The following is a 5,807-nucleotide window of genomic DNA, read 5'->3' as shown; positions in this document are numbered from 1 at the left end:
ACATATAAATATTACCTTTACAAAAAATAATGTTCAGCTGATTTTTTTTTCCTGATGATTGGATGTTCGAGTCAGTTTACACATACTTCAACTAATTACTTTTACATTAAAGTTAACATCGAATTTTATGTCAAAGTTAACACCGAATTTAAATATAAATGAGATACTACATTATCTGCCTCTTACAAACAAACATGCCTCTTACAAACAAACACAGAAGCCTGCTAATAAATGTAAATAAGCTATAAAATAAAATGAAAAAAAAAAAAAAAATTATGGCGCGTGGTTGCACGGCTTTATAGTTGCGTGAAGGAGCCGTGGCATGGTCTAGATTTTACTACAACGGACTTATTTTGAATGTGATTGATCTTGGAAGACCTACCAGATATAGTCTTATAGAACGGTAGTTAGCGCGTGCTAGTCTGGCGAACCAATCTTACTCTAACACACACCTCTCTCTCGGTCTCTCCCACTCTGTTTATTCCTTCATTTCTTCTTGTCTGACTCAGAATTTGTGCTCCTCCAAAAATCCCAAGAACATTGTCACAAGTTCGATGGATTAAGGTCTATCTGTAAATTACTAATGTTATTGGTCAACTAAGAATTTTCAGCCTTTTTTTTTACCTTCGTTAAGACGGCAATGGCTCATGTACCACCATTGACCATCTTCCTCGTCCTCAGCTTCTGTCTTATCCCACTCACGTACTCCGTTCCTTTCGTAGTTTTGCATGGTAATTCTCTCTCTTCTTTGTTCTTCTATTCATCAATTTATTCTGTTATTTTACTTCGTTATTACCCTCAAATATTTACTGTGTTCTTTCTAATTCTTCTTCGATTCTCTGTTTTGTTTGTTCCGTCATGCAATTCTTGATCTAGTGTCTTTGTATAAAGTCTGTCCTACTGGTTTGTTCTTTATTATCTTTCATAATTTCTTCTTGCAAATTGGTATCTACTATGTGGCTTCGCTTGGATTTGGTGAAAGGGAAGAACGAAATATGATGAGATTGATTTTTTTTTCCCCACTCAATTGTCTTGGTGATGTCGGTGATTAATTTTTCAAAACTTGACTCCTGTGTTCTAAATCCCAGCAATTAGTAAATGGTCTGTTGTTTCCTTTTAAATTTTGTGACTGGATGTTTCTGAATTTTTTTTTTTTTTTTTTTTCTAGTTGTGAAAGAAAGATGCTATCATTAGACCTATTTTGGACTACAGCTGTTTTATTAATGTGCTGTGAAAGAGTTTATCCGACGTGCTATTAGGTTCATGAAAAATGGTTACATGCTTGGTTATACCCGTTTTACTTCTGGGAAAAAGTTCCCTGCTTCCCTAAGAGAAAAATCTGATATAAAATTTCATCTAATGTATTAATAACTCTGTTCCGTTATGTTTTTTTGTTAATATACGCCTTGAATATTTTGTTTAAAATTTCAAAAGGTATGTGAAATGATATTAATCATATTATGCTATTGCAAATGGAAATTTACTGCCCCAGTATTTGGTTCAGTGCTTCTCACTTTCTCCTTAACCAAACGTACCTTCGATTTTTTTTTTTTTTTTTTTTCACACAAGTATTGGCTTATTAAAGAAGTTAATATGAGAATATATAATAGAATTTTGCTCTTCCAATATACGTATCTGCATCATCGTGATAACGTTTTTGGCTTCTATCAATTAGCAGCATGTTTTTCACCCTTCTGATAAGGAGTTTTAGAGATGTAATCATGCACGAACCTTTGGTGTACTATACTGACCATTTATATGTCACTTTTTGGCAGGCATTAGTGATAAATGCAGTAACCGGGGAGTCACACAGTTTACTGAGCTCTTAAGCAAGTGGTCTGGCTCTCAAGGATACTGCATGTATGCTTTGATTTTCTCAATTTACTTCTGTTATTTGGTAGTCTGTTCCAACTGAAGTCTAACTGACAGAGGTTAGATTTCAGCTGTGAAGGATGGAATCATTTGCATGCCTGGGTGCCATAAAATATGTAGTAGCTAACTATTTATATATATATTTCAAAAATGATTGCTAACTTGTTCTATAACATATACTTCTGACCGGAAAACCATAAAGATAGTGAATTTTAGCATTTTATGTTATGAAATCAAGCTCATCATACGAGATAAACAGTAAATTTGTCCCCATGTTTGTGTATGTGGATCTTTGATTTCTCTGACCAGGCTTGTGTGCAAAACTGAATGAGTTTCCCTTAATGTTTATGCTTCTCTGCAGAGAAATTGGAGATGGATCGTGGGACTCCTGGACTATGCCCCTTACAGAACAGGTGACACCTGAATAGATAATATGAGTGGTTCTTTTCATTGATAATGTTTACGTTTTAATAAATAAAATTCTAATGTATCGCAATTATTGTTCTTGCAGACAGCAATTGCTTGCGAGAAGGTCATAGCTATTTGGTAAAATGTTTTCACAGCATTGTTTCTGCATTTGAAGTTTGACTTTCTTCTTGTCGAATTTCCATATTACAGGTTAAGGGTATCAGTGAACTTAGTGGGGGTTACAACTTAGTGGGACTTTCTCAGGTAATTAACTTAGTGAGGATTACTGAATTTTTGGATGTTCAGAATTTTCAGTGGCAAATTTCATTTAATTGGTATTTCCTGTCCATTAGAGGGTGCTCTAAGGACCCCAAATTCCTCCTGGATTTCTATAATTGATACCAATTTAGTAGGAGAGTTGTATGACAGACTATATGTCAACAAACACAATTCTCTCAAGGGCCCTCTAAACTTAGATTAGCTTATACATTTCAATTCCTTAGTTCATTCTCATTGGGGTTTAGAAATCTTTTGTTTGTGTATTAAAAAATAGTAGTTAGTTACCCGTAAACCATTTATATATGATTGGATTGGTAAAGAGTGGAGTATCGTTTGTCTTAAATTTGGAAGATTCTATTTGGCTTGTATAAAATAGTCGGTACTTACCCGTAAGCTATTTGGTTGTTATTTTAAATACCTTAAATTTCAAGTTCTTGTTATTTTTGGTTGCTAGTACTAAAACTGATGTTTAATTAGACTGTTCCGTTAACATTTTACTTGATCTTTCTTTTCATAGGGTACTATGATTGGTCGAGGGGTTATTGAATTTTGTGATGGAGGACCATCTGTAAGAACCAATTTCATGTTCCCTCTCATTTTGCACCTAATTTTCTTTATATTCACACTGACATCGTTTTGACTCATTTGAATATGACACCATCATTTTATAATTTAGGTATCCACATGCTCTATGGGCACCCAACTATCTGTTTTCATATTAAGTGTTATATGATATGCCGTACATGAAGTATCATCAAGGTGTTAATAAAATTCATCTTGGCAAATCAATGTAGTATTTTGGAAAACTATATGAAGGACCTTGTTTCCTGCTTATATCTCTACCCAGTTTTTATACTCATTTCTGCTCCTCGCTATTGAGCTTTATGGTAGTTGTGGGATCAGCTATGCTTATGGAACTAAAGTGCTGTCTATTCAAATTGTTTTCACATCTTTTCAAAAAAAGAAAAAATGTCTGCTCTTGGTTTTCAACTAATCTATTTGTTGAGTAACTACTTGACCCAAAAAGTTTAATAGTAGGTAAAGAATCAACATTAGTATTTAAACTCTTAAAACTATTGATTCACCACATCTATAGTTTGAGCTCGTACCTTCATTTCTTCATAATTTTATCATTGTGTCTTTTTTTTTTCTTTAATTCCTTCAATCCTACTTTTTTCTTTTACATTGCACTGAGTTACTACTCTTTTGAATTTAAAGTTTGAACATTACAACCCGTTTTATCTATACTGGAACAGGTAAAGAATTTCATTTCACTGGCAGGCATCCATGCTGGTACTGCTTCAATTCCATTTTGTGGAGTAAGTGTTTGCCTCACGTTGACTTAGTCTGTTTTCAGCCTATTAGTGCAGTGAGATTTGATATTCTCAGTTTTGCAGTCTGTTTTGATATGCATTCTCCTGGATAGTTTAATTAAGACAGAGGTCTACAGCAACTATGTACAGGTATGAAATTTTATTTGAGCCTTTAAGTTCTCACCTTCTCATTTCTATCACATATCTTGAGATGAAAGTGAAAGACTGTATTGGAATAAATACAAACAATTAATCCCAGCCCAGAAACAGCCCACTGAATGATTAGGCGACTGTGACATTTGAATTTGTTTTTATGGATAGATTCTTCTTTCACAACTTCAGTTTCAGTTTCTTTTTTGCTTCTATCTCCGTTAGTAGCTGATAGCATTTTGACATGTATCTTTGATGAAATTGCAGGAACATTTGGCTCCCAGTGGTTATCTTAAAATTCCAACTGTGAGTACTAGCTTTGGCTTAGCTAAAAAGATACTTGGCTGCCCATTCTTTTGCAAGTTCACTATTAACCAGTTTTGGCAATCTTTCAAGATTGTCCTAACCCAAGAGAGAGAATTTGGAAGGAGGGGGAAGGGAATAGATTTTTTTTGCTAATTGGAACATGAATTAGCTTGGTCCTATTTTGTAAAAGTAAAAAAAGAAGAGTTAGCTTGTTGCGGAAACCATAAATGTATTATATGAGTAATACTACACTCACTAACACTTCTTACAAACTTTCTCTCACAAACACAATATGTCAGCTCGCAATTGGTTCGCTCGCATGTATCCGGCCTAACCAAGCCAATTGCGAGCTGTTACATCGAATTTGTGAGAGAGTGTTTCTGAGAAGTGTTTGTCAAACTATCTTTATTTGTACTATATTCACCAAGACATTTCCCGAGGTTTGAATATCAACTCTAATAGAACGGTTAATTTCACACTTTAACGTTGTTAGTATATTATAAGTTATGATGTGACAAGTGACAGGCTGGTGTTAGGTCGTTTGCCCTGCCAGTTCTCAGAAGTATGAAGTAGCTTCTTCTTATTATAATTGTTCCATATTTCTTTTTCTAGATCAAAAGTGTAAAACTCTTTGCCTGTTTTAATTGCATGCATGCTCAAAATGTGCAGCTTATCTAAGTTTGCTTTAAATATCTTTCGTTCCGTTTCTAAATCCAGGACATTCCTGAGTATCTAAAGGGATGTAGGTTTCTCCCAAAACTTAACAATGAACTTGCTGACAAAAGAAATTCCACTTATAAGGAACGTTTTTCTAGCTTGGAGAATTTGGTGCTTATCATGGTGAGTTCACGAGTTATTGTTTTTCCTCTAACATTCCTTGGCCCTGTGGATATGATTGGTGATTCTTCTCTTTCTTTGCATGCATGACTCAGTTTGAGCAAGACACGGTTTTGATACCCAAGGAAACTTCCTGGTTTGGGTATTATCCAGATGGGTCCTTTGACACTATTTTATCTGCACAAGAGGTAATGTATTTTATCAGTGACTGGCTGCTGAACATGATAAATTCAGCATATTTCCTGGTTTCAAAAGACAATAATAATAGTACAGGCAATGGAAATTTCTTGACCCGAAAACAAGAAGATAACAATTTCTCCCATATTTTTTGTAATTTTTGTGATATATGTGCAGACCCCACTCTATATCGACGACTGGATTGGTTTGAAAACCTTGGATGAGGCTGGGAAAGTTAAATTCATAAACGTTTCTGGGAATCATCTTCAGATCTCTCGAAGTGATATGAAGACATACATAGTTCCTTACTTGAAAGACCAAACATCAACAACAAAGCTGATGATAACAGAATCATCTTAATCTCATAGATGGCTTTCATCAATATGGAACTTCTTTGTTAATCTTGCTGGGTTCAGTGAGGATCAACATTTGCTATGGGTTGTTTCCTAGATGAAATCCCTTTTC

General features: G+C 34.6%; 1 pseudogene; it reads left to right on the top strand.

Annotated features, from left to right (window-relative positions):
• Positions 1-549: 549 nt before the first annotated feature.
• Positions 550-5,807, top strand: LOC116146451 (annotated as a pseudogene).

This window comes from Pistacia vera, unplaced genomic scaffold (genome assembly GCF_008641045.1).
Source record: "Pistacia vera cultivar Batoury unplaced genomic scaffold, PisVer_v2 Contig478, whole genome shotgun sequence".
Taxonomy (NCBI): domain Eukaryota; kingdom Viridiplantae; phylum Streptophyta; class Magnoliopsida; order Sapindales; family Anacardiaceae; genus Pistacia; species Pistacia vera.
The sequence above is the reverse complement of the archived record's forward strand: the minus strand, read 5'-3'. Positions and strand labels throughout refer to the sequence as shown.